Here is an 18,338-nt window from a genome sequence, read left to right as displayed (position 1 = left end):
GTCATGAAAGAGAAATGACATACGGGTACCTTAAAAAAAAAACAGTTTTCTTGATATTTTGTTATCCTGTGCACACTACCATAACCAGGAGAGGATTCATCTTCCTACACAATAGAAAACCCAAAGTCAAGGGAAGAGAGGAGTGAGTCATAACCCTCCAGCTGTAGCAGCTGCAGACTGAGTTGGCATCATTAATGCACTTCAGAATATTTGATTTTTAAAGTAATTCTAACATGCTTTATATACTATGAATGTATTTGAGAAGTTGATTTGGACAGCCCAGAATTCTAACTGGTAACATGGTAAGGCTTATAGTTCAAGTATGATAACTATTACTTCTTTGAAAAAATTATTGCAGTAAAAGTAAAGACTAATTATGTTTTTGGTGCAAATTTAGCTACTTTGACCTCACAATTCATCTTCATCAACTGATATTTATGGTCTTTGGCCACTTTGTACCTGGCATTATTCTGTATTCAATTAGGATTCAAACCTTGATTTTGTGAGTATGATTTGTCATGAAATAAATAGGTTATTATAAATCACTGTGGTTTTTTTTAATGACAAATGGCATATTAAGAAAAGATAATGATGTAATTATAGACTCATGACATTTTAAATCTACTTTTGCAATTGAATACATTTATTCATCTCTGAATCCATTACATTGAAGCCATTTAAATGGTTCTCTGCTTTTTTCTTATTTCAGAGTATCTGAAAAATGATAATAACCAAATCAGATCCATTTGTAATTCCAAGAATAAATTAAATGAATATATAATTATGAAATGAATTTATTCCTTAGTTTCAGACACATTAACCTGAATAGAGCCTTCTAAAATTTTTTTAATGCACCTATTGTTTTAGGAATTCTATTGTGACCAAATTTTCAGGCTTACGTATTTAAGTTTTCTTACTTAACATTTTGTTGCCCTTCCTTTCTGCAGCTGCACTCTGAATTGATGTGTTTATAAATCCCATGATAGAAGGAATTAATTTTTTAAAATCATTTCTTTTTGCCAGTAGTTCTTAACCAGGGGAGTTTTCCATTCAGGGGACATTTGGCAGTGTCTGGAGACATTGTTGATTGTCACTAAAATTGTGGAGTTCCATTACAAAATTACTCGACTTGGACGTTAATATTACCACTGCTGAATAATCTGCTTTATATTATAGCCTTGTAAACTGTATCACTTTGAGTTCTACAATTTGATAAAAGATGAGATAAATTTAGTCTCTTCATCATGAGTAGCGTGTTATGGAATGACTTGAAACTCCTTAGTCCAAGGGCACTTTTATGAGGATAGAAAATCAATAGGTGGAAATAAATGTGAAGCGGTTTGATTCCAGTAAGTTGGGATCAAAGCTTTCAAATGCTCTTTAGGACAGAATCTTGACAGTCTCAACACAACTGAAAGCTAAGCCAAGCACATGTAATCCAATAGTTTCGACCCTCTGTCATGTGGCGCATACGAGTATGAAAATGAGCAGTGTTGACTTGAGAGGGATATACTTGAGAGGGATATACGTAGAACAAGGTTTTAATATTTTTTAAGGAGAGTGAGGTTTTGATTAAGGCAAAGAGGGGATGGAACATGATGAAAAGGTTGAGCATATGGATGAAAGCTATTTAAAATGGAGGAAGCTTGGGAGAACAGAGTGGGTATTTTTGAGAGAGGTCCTCTATGCAGGGAGAATCAGGGCACAGCTTATGTGAGGATGGTCTTCTTGTGCTGCTCAGGCAGAGGCCACAAAGAATAAAGAGGTTTCAGTATTTCATAACTCAGTAACACCAACAAGACAGGGAAAAGACATTACTTGGATCTGTAGCTTCATATATGATACTAACTTTTAAAAAGTAACTGAATTTTTTAATTGACGAATTCATCTCAGAGTGGGAGATGAGAGTAAACAAAGGTCATTTTGGCCCATGGCTCAGCCTGAAAGAGATAAAGGGAAGAATTGCATTGATTGTGTTTGAAAATATAAAAGACTGGATGCAAAAGCATATTATTCATTAATACATTTCTTGCACGGGTTGGCTTTATAGATTTTTATATCACTGATGGATGCAGAGCAGCTTAAGGTTAGTGAAAAAATACAGTTTTCGGATACTGTTTAAAACTGAAGATGCCTTTTTTTTTTTTTTTTTTTTTTTGTGGTACGCGGGCCTCTGTTGTGGCCTCTCCCGTTGCGGAGCACAGGCTCCAGAAGCGCAGCCTCAGTGGCCATGGCTCACGGGTCCAGCCGCTTCATGGCATGTGGGATCTTCCCGGACCGGGGCACGAGCCCGTGTCCCCTGCATCGATAGGCGGACTCTCAACCGCTGCGCCACCAGGGAAGCCCATGATGATGCCTTTTATGAGCTAGAGGAAAATGTTTATTGGGTAGAATTCTCCCTGAAACATTGAAGAGAATTATAGACACTTATCTCTTGCTGGAGTCACTGGAGCCTTTGATAATTGGGAATGTGAAGTCTAATTTTAGGACTTCCCTAGAGTCCACAGTCTCACAGCTAACAAGTGGCAGAGACTTCTTTGGTTCCATTATGAACAGATGCTATAGCGCAAGAACACATTCCCCCTCCCCCCACTACAATTTCTTACATCATCTACTGTGCATTATGGACTAACAGCAATGTTTCAGTACGAATATTATAAGTAGATTCTTCTTTACTCAGGCTTTGAGTAAACAAGGCTTTGAGTAAACTTGTTGGTTTTAAGACCACTCAGCTTACTTAGAAGGCACCTGACATTTAATTAAAGTACCAGATCGTTTTTTATTATATGTCTTATCCCAAATGCAGTGTGCATTTCTTTCATATACTCTAATCCCTTTACTCCCAACGCGGACTAGGGCCGGCTCCTGGGCAGCAGCCAGGGATTGGGCGCCTTGCCCATGACCACGTGACCTCTGCTCCTGCCCTCTGGCCACTGGCAGGTCCTTGGCTGATGCACCAGCCCCACAGAACCCTCTCCCTCCTCTTTCAAATTAGAGCTCCCCAGCTTTCATGAGCTCTCCTTTCCTTTGGCCTGCCTTGAGAATTTCCTGTACATCTTTTTTTGCTAGTCCCTCTCTGAGAATCTCTTGCCCACCTTTTTCTGCCTCTTTTCTCCCATGTCCCCCAACTTTTCATCTCTTTCCTTACTGCCTTTCACCAGGGGAATTCGAAGGCTGCCCAGCACCAGGTCCACTGCCGGCTTTGCTGTTCTCAGCGTTACTCTAGTTATCTGCACTGCTTAATTCAACTGCTTTATTTTGTATACGTATTTTTGAGAGACCCATTAATGATGAGAAAAGTCAAGTTTATTTTTGGAAAGGGTTGATGTTTCACAACCTTCTTGATAATACAACAGTTGTGTGCAAGACTTTAATTTTTACAAAATGAGTGTGTTTTCTTGGTAGGTAGAAAATGAATAAAATAGCAGAAAGGTGCCCTCTCCTTCATTATAAACACGACATAAAAGATCATGTAGTTAATCACCATATATACAGGGAGAACAAAACTTCAGAACAATTCTTCAGTTAAATTATAGAATAACCTGAAGGAAAATTAACCTGAATATTCAAATTCCTATAGTCTAATGAGGAGAAGGTTTGCCACCTTTTAAATTTTTTCATGTACTCTTAACTTTGATTATTTTTTTCTAAAACTAAAATGCCGCTGGATAAAAATCTGGAATCAAGGCTTTCTGCATATACATTTTATTTACATAAAGCAGTTTTTCCCTTTAATCAGTTCTTGTAATCTGCAGTGATAGGCAAGTCATGTATAATTTTCTCTTGGTTATTGCACTCATATACTCATGAAAAAATAGTAAAATGTTGTATTTTTCTTTCTTTACTGAAATTGGTGGCTTACATCATACTGAGAGGCCCACATGAGTATTTGTTTTTAAATTAGGACCATATTCTCAATTCGCTACACAATAAAGGGATTATACATTTAAAAGAACTGTATGCAGTCAAGAAGAAATTTTAATTAATCACAAATAGAACTGGCCCAATGGAAATAATCTGACCCGACAGTTTGAGGTTTGATCAGCATAACACAGAGATTAAGAAGACTTTTGACCTGAACAGAGTCGGAATTGGTTCAGTCTGGAACTTTAAAAAGGGAAAGCTAATAGGTTCAAATCACACGATATTGTTTCCCATAATGCTACCATCCCATTAGCAAACAGTGAGAAACTTGCTTAGTTTCTGTAGAAACCATCCAGTAGTATATATAGCTCTGGTCTACAATGAAGCAACAGAGATTACGCCACGACACACTATAATCTTTCTCCCATGTTCTCTATGTGTAAAACACTGAGCCAGCTCCTTTGAAGCCCTAATTGACTGTCCGTATCAATTAGTGGACTGATCGCTTTCCAGCTTACATTTATGTCTCCACAGTAACCAACTGGCATTTGGAGAAGGATGGGCGTACTTACCGGGAAGTACTTAAATGTGTACAATATAAAAGAATAATTAAAATTTTTAGCTAGCTTGAGAAACTGGGCTCAGCAATTCATACCTTGTAACAGCTACTTTGTGTGGAAAGCCAAAAGTCTTACTGAAATGGAATCCTTTATTAAAGTAACAACAATAATATAAAAGATACATGGATTATACAGCAAGAGAAAGAAAAATTTCAACAAATGAAAGCATTGAGAGTAAGACTCTGATGATGAGTTTAAGAGCTCTGTGATAAGAAAAATGGGTAAAGAAACATGAGATACAGTAAAAGGCAGGGTGGGGGGTTGGGAAGAACTTGGCTTTGGTGTCAGAGAAACCGAAGTGTGCTTCTTACTTCCAGTTTCTTAGCTGATATGACTCTTAGAAAGCACTGTAATCTCTCGGAGCCTCAGTTTTCTCATATGGTAAGTGGGAATACTAGTATCATCTTTATGTGTCTACTGAGGGAATGAAATAAGCTAACACATGTGAAAGACTAAGAATCTTTCCTGGCCCATGGTACGTACTTAGTAAATACCATCATCATCATCATCATCATCATCATCATCATCATTTCAGGGCTTGGAAAAGAGGAAAAGGGAAGTGCAATATAATAACTAACACTAATATTAAAGACAAACATTAAAAACAACCCGTCACTTTGAAAAGATGGTAGACTTACTCTATATTACTCCAAAGGCCAAACTAAATCCAATGCATTGAAGTTATGATGAGAAAAATCTAGCTCCACATAAACAAGTACTTTTCTAACAATTTGAATGGAGTGCAGTCTGATAGTCACCTGATTGTGGGTAACCACCTATCAGATTATGAGAGATTGGATGATGCCTACATTGAGATAACATGGGTGTAGAGTTTCTATTAGCTAAGATATTTTCTAATTACTATATTTCTTATTAAAAGAAAAATAAATCTACAGATTAACAAACTTCCTCAAATTGTTAGGGGATAAATGCCAATAATTACAAAGGTTTCAGCTGTATAACAATGACAGAAAACTGCACACATAAGAAGCTATAAGAAATGAAATTAACATAGGATAACAATAAATAGAGATTGAAAATACTTGTGGATACATACTATTATAATTTGACATTCTGACATTGTACAATATATGCATCAGTTATAGAAGCAATTAAAAGCCATCTAGCTAGAAAGAAAATGAACACATGACAATTCAACCTAGAGATTATATTACTTCCAGATTACCAAAATAGAAGGTTTAAATATTACTGAAAGTAAACTGTGACCCTGGAACATTGGTCAGTAATGATTTTCACAATTTTATGTCATTAGAGTTTAGGAAAGTACAGTTCAAAAAACTGTAAATGACTCAACATAGTGACTAGAAGAAAAATGTGTAGTCATTACAGTCACTCTATGACCGATCAAAAACTCTGGTAACAAACCTCTTTAGAAAACAAAAAAGTATACAGTCAGAAACAAGATGCTTCTTATCCTCTTGCTAGGAAACAACTGTAGGATATCATGGTGGTTTATATCCTCACGTATATCCAGAGTCTGAAATTAAGCATGCTATTTTCATATAACTAATACACAAGTAAAAATGTGCTGTGAACCATCCAGATGATTCGTTGGAGAGTTTGATAATTATGAGAGCAAGAGACAGGGTGAAGCCTAGGACCCAGTGGTAAGAAACGTGGTGTCCAGTCATGATTCTGGCACTAAGTAGGTGTGACTTTGTGAAAACCACCTAAACTCTCTGATTTCAATTTCTTTCTTCTTTCTTTTTTTTAAATAATCTTTTTCTTTTTAATTATCTTTTTTTTTCTTTCTTTTTTTGGCTGTGTAGGGTCTCAGTTGTGGCCAGCGTCTCTTCGTTGTGGCCTGCGGGTTTTTCTCTCTCTAGTTGCGGCGTGCAGGCTCCAGGGCACATGAGCTCTGTAGTGTGGCACACGAGCTCTGTAGTGTGGCACACAGGGTCTAGAGCGCACGGGCTCTGTAGTTTGTGGCACGCGGGCTCTCTTGTTGAGGCGCACGGGCTCAGTAGTTGTGGTACATGGGCTTAGTTGCCCTGCGGCATGTGGGATCTTAGTTCCCTGACCAGGGATCAAACCCGCGTCCCCTGCATTGGAAGGCAGATTCTTTACCACTGGACCACCAGGGAAGTCCCCTCAATTTCTTCACTTGTAAAATCATAGCATTGGACTGGATAACCATAAAGTGCCCTCATATTAGAAATTAAAAGAATACATCTTTTTATAGAATTCATTATTCTATCTGGGATTAACTGTTGCTAACTGTAATTTATTGGTAAAGAGGCAGAGGTTAGAAACCTTCCTGAAAATTAATTTCCAACTTTAAAAATACTATTTTCTTTTTCCCTGCTAAATCCATGGGTGCTTTTTGGAAGTTTAGGGATCAGATCTTGAGAAAGATATTTCTTTGAGAGATTAAAAGCCTAAGCTTTTAAAAATTCAGATATTTTAGTTAGAAAATTGTGGCAATAAAAACCTCTACTCTCATTTCCCAGGGTTGTGTCAATAGGGTAAGGAGATCCACTGAGCAAATTGGTACTGTCTTTTCCCCAGGTCTGCTGTAAAGTAGCCTGGTCTTAGCTCTGCAACTTCTCTGAAGCCCCTCTTCAAATATAGAGCCTTCTGACTTCCTTAAACTTCAGGTCAACGTGACTCATTTAACCAACTGCAAATCTCGTGAACGTTTCCAGAATACAAAAGTTCATCTGAGAAAAGAGAGCTTTTTTCCAGCGTAATTTAAATATTACCTCTAAGTTTGAGACTGTGATACATTGATTTTCTTACAGCACATTTTTTTTTTTTTTGTCTATGGATAATCGAGCCATTAGGAGGACGTATTCTTAAATAAAGAGAAAATAAATAGCAATATACATTAATAGTATAGAAAAACGTATCAGTACTTTACAGTTGAAAGATATGTCCCCCCACCCCCAAATTCTGACATACTATTTTCTTGGTCTTTGCTGATTTCTTTCAGTTTATAATTACCTTGAACTATAATTCTCTATTGATTCCTTCTGCAAGATTCAGGCAATACAAAAGGTTAATATAATCTGCTTAGAATATTGTCACATGCTCAAGCCTAAACTAACCTCAAGTAAAAAGAAGGAAACAATGGAATTGTTTTATAACAGTCATGGCTCACTCCATGGGACTGGGGATATTCTCATTATTTATGAAGACCCTGATTTGTCAAAGAGGAGGATAAATGAGTAAAATTAGAAGAGAAGTTGGGAATAGTTGTTGAATAGCCAACCAGCTGGTTAGCTTCTCTGTTGTACAAGCCAGAGAATGAAAGCCTGCGGCCTAAATGGTATAAAAAGCAAAGGACATTATTACCATCCACCTCCAATTCCATAAACAAAATATACTTTCAATAAGAAAAACTGTCACTTAGAGCTGTGTTTTTCAAATTTCAAGTGAATATGAATTATGTAAGGATCTTTTAGATTTGCAGATTGTGATTCAGTATATCTGGGGAGCAGCCTGAACTTCCACATTTCTAACAGCCTCCCAGGATCTGTCCATGCAGGTGTTCCAGAGACCACATTTTGTATAGGAAGGCTTGTGATGTCAATCTAACTCCATTTCCTTGCTAATAAACATCACCTGCTCAAAGAAAGTAATCACAGATAGTTCTGGAATTACAGAAGAGGGTATGATTCCTTGAAGTTTAGATGAAATCTTCTGATTTCATAGGATGTTGTGAGCCAATTATGCCATTGCTGTTTATATGTCAGTCATCACATAGAAAAGTCTTTCAGGAGGCCAATGCATATTATTTTTCTATAATCAAAGTCATTAGACCTGAGAACAGTTTAATCCAATTTCAACAGTTCCTGATTCCTAGAATGTGGCTTATTTACTCATTCAGAATAAAACATATAAAGAATGCAGAGTTTCAAATTTCTGTTTAACAAAGGAAGGATGTGGCTAATGGGAATAGAAATTAATATACGTCACTATTATTTTCGGAATTTTATGAAGAGTATTGAGCAATGATTAAATAAAAGTTTGGCTGACACTACTTGATAAGAATCTAATGCAAGCATTTGAATCATTCAATAATATTCACTGTAGAATATCCTACAGAGTTTTATAAACCAAGCTCAGGCCAGGCGCTTTAGTAGGCCACCTTCAATTTCTCAGCCTCTGGTTCTGAACTTTTACAATGCACAACAACTGGTTGGAAAGGAAATAATATAGACAATCAATATAGTTTAGTAAAATTGATTTTTTAAAAGGATCACATAAATGTTAACATTAAGTATACTTGCATTTTAGCATTGTGAAAACACATTCATACATAACATCTCAAAAAATGTTGGAAGTGAAAGGAAAGGTAGAAGCCATGGTTTAGTACCTGGTAGACAGAAGCTATTAATTACCTGCAGAGGACATCTGAAGACAATTTTTATCAAACTGTAGCAGGTGCTTTTGATACCCCAAGTCACATGTGTAGATCTGCCTGTAATTGGAAGTGCAGCAGTGGTGAAAATTCCCTGTTCACTGACAGCATTCCACCTCAAATATTCATTCCACATTTCTCTAATTTTCTGCCTCAGGTTCTTCTCAGAAGTTGAGCCTGCAGGAGTCTGCTTAGTTTATGTGCAATCACAAGCTGAAAGTTTGGAGAGCCAATTCTCTTCAGCATTCTATGTGTTTCTGAACTCAAATTAATTTGCAAATGCTATAAAAACTTGTTATATAATATTATTTACTCATTTATTCACTAAATATATATTGAACACCCAGTATGTGCCAGACCCTGTGATAAATCCTGGAAATACAGTCCAGTAGGAAAACATGAAACCAAGTAAATGAAATAACATTTTAGGGACATGACAGACCCTGCAAGGTGCAGTGGAGGCACATGGATGGTTTTTTCTATGAGTAAAGGAGAGAATTTGGTGTTGCAGAGACTGCACAATAGGAATCGAGACTTGAATTAATATAATTTTTCTAGGGTGTGGAGTAGAGAACCCAGTCAGAGAAAAATCAGAATGTAAAATAGTCTTACATGCTTGTTCCAAGAACTTCAAGGAATTTTCTAAGAATAATTAGGGGAATCTTTTTTAAAGGTAATTAGGAGATAGATCACCAAAGTCTTGTTTCTGAGTTTATTGGGTGAATGTGAATAAGCAAATTAATGGATTATGTAATTCTAATGTGTTTTAACTAAGGATGGACATATATGTTGAACTTATGTGCTAAACTTCTTTACTTAGTTTTATTTTGTAATGGAATTAAATAAAAAAGAGTTATTTTTCAATCACAGTTTATTTTGCATTCTGAAAGGGTTAGAATAGCTGAATTAAGGACTCCAGAGCAGGCAGTTTAATGGACTTGTTTTATATGCACGAATACCTCACTTTTCAGGGCAAGAAAAATCTCAGAGGTGTGCGTGCCTTCCGGGGAAATTTTGTTTTAACTGTAATTTGATTATAATATATTTGAAAAATATTCCTTAGAGACGTATATGCATGTGTATGAGCGTGTGTGTGTGCGTGCGTGTGTGTATCCAAGAGGAAACTGTGAGAACTTCAGGCTGTAGGAGATGTGAAGTAGCTTTACCACACAATGGTGCAGGGACCCCAAGGGGAGGGACTTGGCAGCTCTACCCACACATACCCCATGTGTTATCATTTTAGACTCTGATACTCAAACTTTGGAATTTGTACTGCTGTAGGTTTCTGAGACAATTTTATTTTTCTGGATGAAAAAGTGTTGTTCATCCTTATTCTAAAGCCATAATTCATGGAGTTTCCTGAAGAAGGTGGACATTTAAATGATGAGGAATTGAGGATAGGACTATTAGGGTGGAACTCAAGACAAGGAAGCATCATGGGGCAGAGCATCATGGGAAATAATCTAAGGACGCAGGAGAAGTGCTTAGCACAGGCATGGACCACTAGTGAAAACCAGTAATGACAGGCAACTGCCAAGATATATTAAGCTCCTTTGATTTGAGGTTACAATGATTGCTTTCATTATCATATATTTCTTTGTCTTAGTTTGCCATGCCAGCTCCTCATTGATCAATTGCTAGACCTAATTGATATGAATTATTAGATGAGAATTATTAGCATGGTAACTGACGTATAGTAGCTGCTCGTTATGTTAGTGGTATGTGTACCTAGCTGAGTTATTGATAAAAGAGGAGATTCGTCATTCGTACACGCAACAAATAACCTAAAATATCCTCTGCTTCTCTAGCGGCTGGACCTCTGCGTTGCTTATTCCCTCCTTGACTCCATAACCACACTGTCAAGGCTCACGGCTGCTTGTGCAATGTGACACACTCGTACAGGAAATCTGTCCTTTCGTTCTTAACAAATGGGAAGATGGTATGAAATAGACAAATCATATGAACTTAAAAACAGCACAAATCCCATTAAGTGGGAAGTGTCTTCCTTTCTTTAAAAAAAACTTTACTGAGGTATAATTGATACACAAAGAATTGCACGTATTTAATGTGTACAACTTGATGAGTTTGGGCACATGCAAACACCACAATCAAGGTGTTCGATGTATCCAACACCTCCCAGTTTCCTTGGGTCCTTCTCTCTCCTTCTCTCTCTCTCTCTTTTCCTTTGTTAAGAACACTTAACAGGAGATCTACCTCTTAATGAATTTTGAATTGCACGATACTGTATTGTTAACTCTAGGCAATATGTTCTATGGAAGATGCAACATTCATCTAGCATATTCATTGAGCATAACTGAAACTTGATATGAGAAACTCCCCATTTCTCCAACACCCCAGCCCTGGCAACCACTGTTAAACCCTCTGTTTTCTAAGTTTGACTATAACAGATTCCTCATAGATGTGGAATCACGCAGTACTTGTCCTTCTCTGACTGGCTTATAAATGAGCTTGGAGAACAGTATGCCTAGGGAAGTGTTTTCCTTGATGAAGTTTTATTCTTGCAAAATTGCAGATATAAAATATTCTTCACTGGAACTCACACCATTTTTTTTTCCTTCCAGTCCCTGTGGGCATAGATAACTTCCTTTCACTTCTCTAAATGATTAAGATACGAGGTAGTCTAATCTACTTAGCATAATTAACATAATTCGAACTGGTGGAAGTGCTTATGGGATGGAAATAAGTAACTTATAAATGTATTGTCCATTTGTAATATTCATTAAATTTTGCAAGTTAGCCACTAAGTCATCGTTGGGTAAAAAAACATAAGATTATTTGAATACTTCGTCAATGTCTTACTGTTGTGAGGCCTTAGTCTTCAAAACTCTTAATGTCTCTAACATTAAGTTGTTAATGTCTAACTCATAGAGGTGATTTGGTGATATTAGGAAACTGCCTTGAAATAGTGGTTTTTTAATAAATAAATAATAATGCTGTCTTCTAATTTCCATTTTTTGCCTAATAAGTTATTTAATAAAACTGTATTTTTTATTCTGTAATGTTTATCAATTGCCTTCTACTATGCTAAGTATAATATAGATATCAAGATATGTAAAATTCTTTATATATTTAATAAGACATACTCTTTGTAATGCCAAAATACAGTTGACCCACACAGTTAGAAATCTGAGTGTGACTTTACGGTTGGCTCTCTGTATCCACAGTTCTGCATCTGCAGATTCAACCAACCACAGATCATGTAGTACTATATTATGTATTTATTGAAAAAAATCGGCCTGTAAGTGGACCAGCTCAGTTCAAACCCATGTTTTTCAAAGTCAACTGTAATTTCCAGTTCGTATATTGATTAACCCAATAGACAATGCTATAGCATTGAAATTTGTAAATAAGTAAAACAAAGCCAGAATATCAAGATAAAGGTGAATACTACTAGAACGAGCAATACATTATATAAAATCAGAATTTATGCAAGATGATTCTAGTTAACATTCTTTTTGAGCAAAAAATGGCAAATATTAATGATTTGTCCCATGCTATGTTCCAGACTTGCTAAGGTCAAAAGTTTGGATATATAATTTATCAAACATTGATTATATTCCTTGTTTTGGCCTCTTATAAATGAAAATTTGTTAAATTGAAAGGGTGGTTGAATATAATTTTGGCAATGGATTGATATTTTGCACCAAGTCTTGATTGACATTTGCTGATAATTAAACACCTATGTGTAAGATACTACATCAGGCACTGTGGAGGATATCAAAAACAAGTCAAAAAAAAGAAAGAAAGAAAGAAAAAGAAAAAGCAACGAGACAGGTCTTGTTCAGCTCTTGTAGAAGCACAGTTCTGGGACTGCCCTTTAAAAAATGAACATAAATTAATGGGAGCTGTTAAGAGGAAAGTGATCTTGGTGGTGAAAGTGAAAAAAACTCAAGAACCATGCCCTATGGTGGTCACTAGCAAGAGCTGGTTGGTTCAGCACAACCAGCTGAAGAAGTTATGGTCTATAGCAGGGGTTGGCAAATTTTTCTGTAAAGGGCCAGAGAGGTAAATATGTTAGGCTTCTCAAGCCATATGGTTTCTTTCACAACTACTCAGCTTTGCTGTTGAAGTGTGAAAGCATCCATAGATGATACATAAACGAATAGGTGAGACTGTGTTTCAATAAAGCTTTTTTAATTAAAAAAACAAGGCTAAGGCATTCTTAAAAATTGAAATCAGCAAAAATAAAGAATGAAGGGAAAAATACCAGATTTGCAGAAATATGAGGGCAATTGTAATCACACATGTATTTAGTATAGTTTTTGCTACCACCAATCTGATTTTCTTTTGTTTTGTGTTCCTGGAGATAGGATCTGTTAAGGCCAACAAACAAACTTATTCCAAATAGGGAAATTTATCAGCCTCTAGTTTTCTGGAGCAGGAAAGACACATATTTCAGATAAGAGATTTAAAAGGTTCTGCACCCAATTCCAACATGGGGAGTGGGAATTTCCCCACACCAACAAGCAATTCTGGGACACCAGCTGAGTGTACTACAATTAGATTCAATTCTGACATTATCTACCCAGAGATAGCATCAGGTACCACAGGTTAAGTGTTTAGTCCTATAAGACTGATCCCTACCCCCAATTTCAAATGCCAGTTGCAAGCTCATGCTGCTGACCTATGTGGCTTTATATTGGAGGTTCCATTGATTCCCTCCTTGGATTACATTAGAATGGCTCACAAAACTCAGAGGAACATTTTACTTACTAGATCACCAGTTTATTATAAAAAGATAAGATTCAGGAACAGCCAGATGGAAGAGATGTGTAGGGCAAGGCATGGGGAAAGGGTGTAGAGCCCTCTCCAGGAATGATGCTCTCCTAGCACCTCCAAGTGTTCACCAACCCGGAATCCAATGGAAACTTTTGAGGTTTTATGAAGGCTTCATTATAGGTATAATTGATAAATCACTGGTCTTGGTGATTTAACTCAATCTCTGGCAGAAAAGAGGGGTAGGAATGAAAGTTCTTATCATGTGGTCAACTCTCCTGGCAACCAGTCCCCATCCTTAGGTGAGGCTCTCATCACCTAAGGAAAATTGGAAATTCCAAGGGTTTTAGGAGCTCTGTGACAGAAAGGGAATGGAGACTAAATATACATTTTTTATTATAAATCACAATATCACAGATCTCTTTTTCACAAAGCTCAGAGAAATTAGAGACAATGATGTTATTTTGGAAGCTACAAAAAATATTATCACAGAGAACGGTCTTAATTCCCACTGGATGGTGCATTAACGCATTTCATGAAACGTGGCAACTGTATACACTAGCGCACAGCAACAAAACACAACAAAAAGGGAACTAAATTCAATGGCTGCATCTTTCAAAATTCTATTTTAAGTAAGCTAGATGCATGACAGTGTAAAAAATTAATAAACAGAAACTTCAGTTAAATAGAGTTGGGAGACCAGGAGGGTGAGTCTCTTACCCTTCAACCAACAGCAGATCCCAACAGGAAGAAGACTCCTCTTCTTTCCTGACAAAGACCCAACCAATGAAAAGTCATGGATTCTTTTTTTAACTATAGCCATCCCAACCTCCTTTTCCCCTCTATAAAAGAGTTCTTCCCTTGCAGTGCAGGGACTTGCATATGACTCGACATGGTGGCAGACCCAGAACTGCAGTTCTCTGATGATCCCAAATAAACCCATGTGTGCTGGAGAAATATCTTGCAGTCTGTTTGTTTCAGATCAACAATAGTTAATTGAAATAGTTCTGTAAATGACACAAAATAATCAGTACACATTTGAGTTGCTTAATCTCAGTGATTAGACTATAAACTATGAAATTTCTTGAAGTAGTTTGGTATTCTCTGTCCTACTCAGATTCATTGTATATGTAAAGTCAGGTATTAATTAATTTTTATTTTTGCTACCCTTTTATTTCTGAATTTATCATACTTTTTTTTTTACTAGTTTCTAACACATATTTTAAAAGAAAATAAGCATGAAAACTGAAATAAAAACATGACAAACTAAATAACTTTACTCTTTGTTACCAAGCGCCATATAGCAAGGACCGACGGGAGTCGATGGCTGTTCATGCCACACTCCAGTCAGCTCTACAGCTTGTAGAAGACGCTAAGACTAAAGATGTCTGGGGACCTTTCTGGCAAAGAAAAAGCACTGCATCTGGACTGAGGTGGAAAGTTGCATGACGTATGTGACTGGTTTATTCTTGGGCCATCTCTCAGCTTTCCTGTTTGTTCTGTATCGTACACACACCCAAAATTCGGTCTCCACCACAAGTGGACAAAATTGGCCCTGTGAAGACACCATTCCCACCACAAGTGGACAAAAATCCCATAGCTTTCCCTATGAATCCACTGTCACTGGAGGGACTCTGGACATTGCTTCTAGAACCACTTGACAGTTATGTCATGACTCTGGACACGTCTGCTACTGCCGCCACTGCTTTCACCAGAGGGAGTTCTGCAAACCCTTGGTTTCCTTGCCTTACTTGTTTCTATTTTGAAGTCTGTACTGAGAGCATCTGATTGCTGATTTCATGCATCCATGCTTTAGCTGCATAGGAGTTTACAAAAGTATCCAGCCTTTTAACCTCAATCATGGGAGATGTTCTTTGTCTAAAGAGGTGGAGAATTCCTTATACCCAGCAAAACACAGCCCAAGATGATAAAAAAAATGGCCACTGCATCTCTTTTACAATATAGCAGAAAGAATACAGGCATGTCTTAGTGATACATCTTGGTAATTCTTGCAATATTTCAATTTTTTTCATTATTATTATATTTGCTATGGTGATCTGTGATCAGTGATTTTTGACGTTACTATTGTAATTGTTTGGGGGCGCCATGGAGCATGCCCATGTAAGACGGCAAACTTAATTGATACATGTCTGTGTTTTGACTGCTCCACTGGCTGGCCATTCCCTTGTCTCTCTCCCTCTCCTCAGGCCTCCCTATTCCCTGATACACAACAGCATTGAAATTAGGGCCAACTAATAACCCTACAATGGCCTCTAAGTGTTCAAATGAAAGGAAGAGTTGCACGTCTCTCACTTTAAATCAAGTTAGAAATGATTACGCTTAGTGAGGAAGGCAAGTCGAAAGCTAATCCTCTTGTGCCAGTTAGCCAAGTTGTGAATGCAAAGGAAAAGTTCTTGAAAGAAATTCGAGATGCTACTCCAGGGAACACACAAATGATGAGAAAGTGAAACAGGATTCTTGTTGATATGGAGAAAGTTTTAGTGGTCTGGATAGAAGTTCAAGCCAGCCACAACATTCCCATAAGCCAAAGCTTAACCTAGAGCAAAGCTCTTACTCTCTTCAATTCTCTGAAGACTGGGAGAGATGAGGAAGCTTCAGAAAAAAAAATTAGTTCTTGGTTTAAGGAAAGAAGTCGTTCCCGTAACATACAAGTACAAGGTGAAGCAGCAAGTGCTGAAGTAGAAGCTGCAGTGAGTTATCCAGATCTAAGATAATGAAGGTGGCTACACTAAACAACAGACTTTCAATGTAGATGAAACAGCTTTCTTCTGGAAGAAAATGCCATCTAGGACATTCATACCTAGAGAGGAAAAGTCAATGCCTGGCTTCAAAGCTTCAAAGCACAGGCCAGCTCTCTTGTTAGGGGCTAATGCAACTGGTGACTTGAAGTTGAAGCCGATGCTCATTTACCATTCAGAAAATCCTCAGGTCTTTAAGAATTATGCTAAATCTACTCTGTCTGTGTTCTATGAATAAAACAACAAAGCCTGGATGATAGCACATTTGTTTACAGTGTGGCTTACTGAATATTTTAAGCCCACTGTTGAGACTTACTGCTCAGAAAAAAAGATTCCAATCAAAGTATTACTGCTCATCGACAGTGCACCTGGTCATCCAAGACCTCTGATGGAGATGTACAATGAGATTAAAGTTGTTTTCATGCCTGCCAACACAAAATCCATCCTGCAGCCCATAGATTAAGGAGGGATTTTGACTTTCAAGTCTTATTTAAGAAATACACTTTGTAAGGGTATAGCAGCAATAGATAGTGATTCCTCTGATGGGTCTGGGCAAAGCAAATAGAAAACCTTCTGGACTTGATTCAGTATCCTAGGTGCCATTCAGAACGTTCATGATTCATGGGAAGAGGTCAAAATATCAACATTAGCAGGAACTTGGCAGAAATTGACTCTACCCCTCATGGATGACTTTGAGGGGTTCAAGACTTCAGTGGAGGAAGTAACTGCAGATGTGGTTAAAAAAAAAAAAATAGCAAGAAAACTAGAATTAGAAGTAGAAGTGGAGCCCGAAGATGTGACCGAATTCCTACAACCTTACGATAAAACTTTCACAGATGAGGAGTTGCTTCTTAGGGATGAACAAAGAAAGTGGGTTCTCGAGATGGAATGTACTCCTGGTGAAGATTTGTTGAAATGAGAATTTGTTGAAATGACAACAAAGGATTTAGAATATTACATAAATTTAGTCGATAAAGCAGCAGCAGGGTTTGAGAGGATTGACTCCAATTTTGAAAGAAGTTCTACTGTGGTTAAAATTCTATCAAATAGTATTGTATGCTACAGAGAAATCTTTCAAAAAAGGCAGAGTCAATCGATGCAGAAAACTCCACTGTTGTCTTCTTTTAAAGAAACTGCCACATCCACCCTGATCAGTCAGCTGCCATCAACACTGAGGCAAGATCCTCCACCAGCAAAGAGATTATGCCTTGCTAAAGGCTCAGATAGAAGGGTAGCATTTTTTTTTTAGCACGAACATATTTTAAAATTAAGGTATATACATTGGTTATTTTAGACGTAATTCTATTGCACACTTACTAGACTAGAGCATAGTGTAAAACATAACTTTTAAATGCAACAGGAAACCATGTGACTCACTTTGTTGTTAAACCATGTGACTCACTTTGTTGTGATATTCACTTTACTGCAGTTGTCTGAAACTGAACCAGCAATATGTCTGAGGTATGTCTGTAGTAATTTGTCTGGACTGTCTACTCTGTGCTTTTCAAACATGAATCATTAGGAGATATAGAGAACTTAAGGGTTTAGGACATTGACCATCTCTATCCTTGGTCTGCCTTAACAGGTTTGTGAAAGAGACTTGCTTGCGGGTCTCAAACCAGTAATCACCTATGAGAAATGAGACCTTTGTACTGGAAATAGATTAAACCCAGGGCATTGAATTAATGAGAACCCAGTTTTGGTGATAAGAAGAGATTTATTCTTAGGATCAAGATGAATTCATATTAAAATATGCATAGTTGCAATGTGTAAGTTTTTGGGTTTCAGATCGGTGGTATCAGACCTCAATGATACAAGACTGGCTGCCCAGATTCTATTCCTTATTGTGGTTTTGTGTTTGTTTTATTTTAATCTCTCCCTCTTCTTCACCAGTGTCATGCCCAAGTTACAGAAGCAGGGAGGCAACTTTGTCAGGATAGGGTTCACTGTGGCACTACTCTGAGACCCAGACGC

This window comes from Grampus griseus, assembly GCF_964374135.1.
Source record: "Grampus griseus genome assembly, chromosome: 18".
Lineage (NCBI taxonomy): Eukaryota > Metazoa > Chordata > Mammalia > Artiodactyla > Delphinidae > Grampus > Grampus griseus.
The sequence above is the reverse complement of the archived record's forward strand: the minus strand, read 5'-3'. Positions refer to the sequence as shown.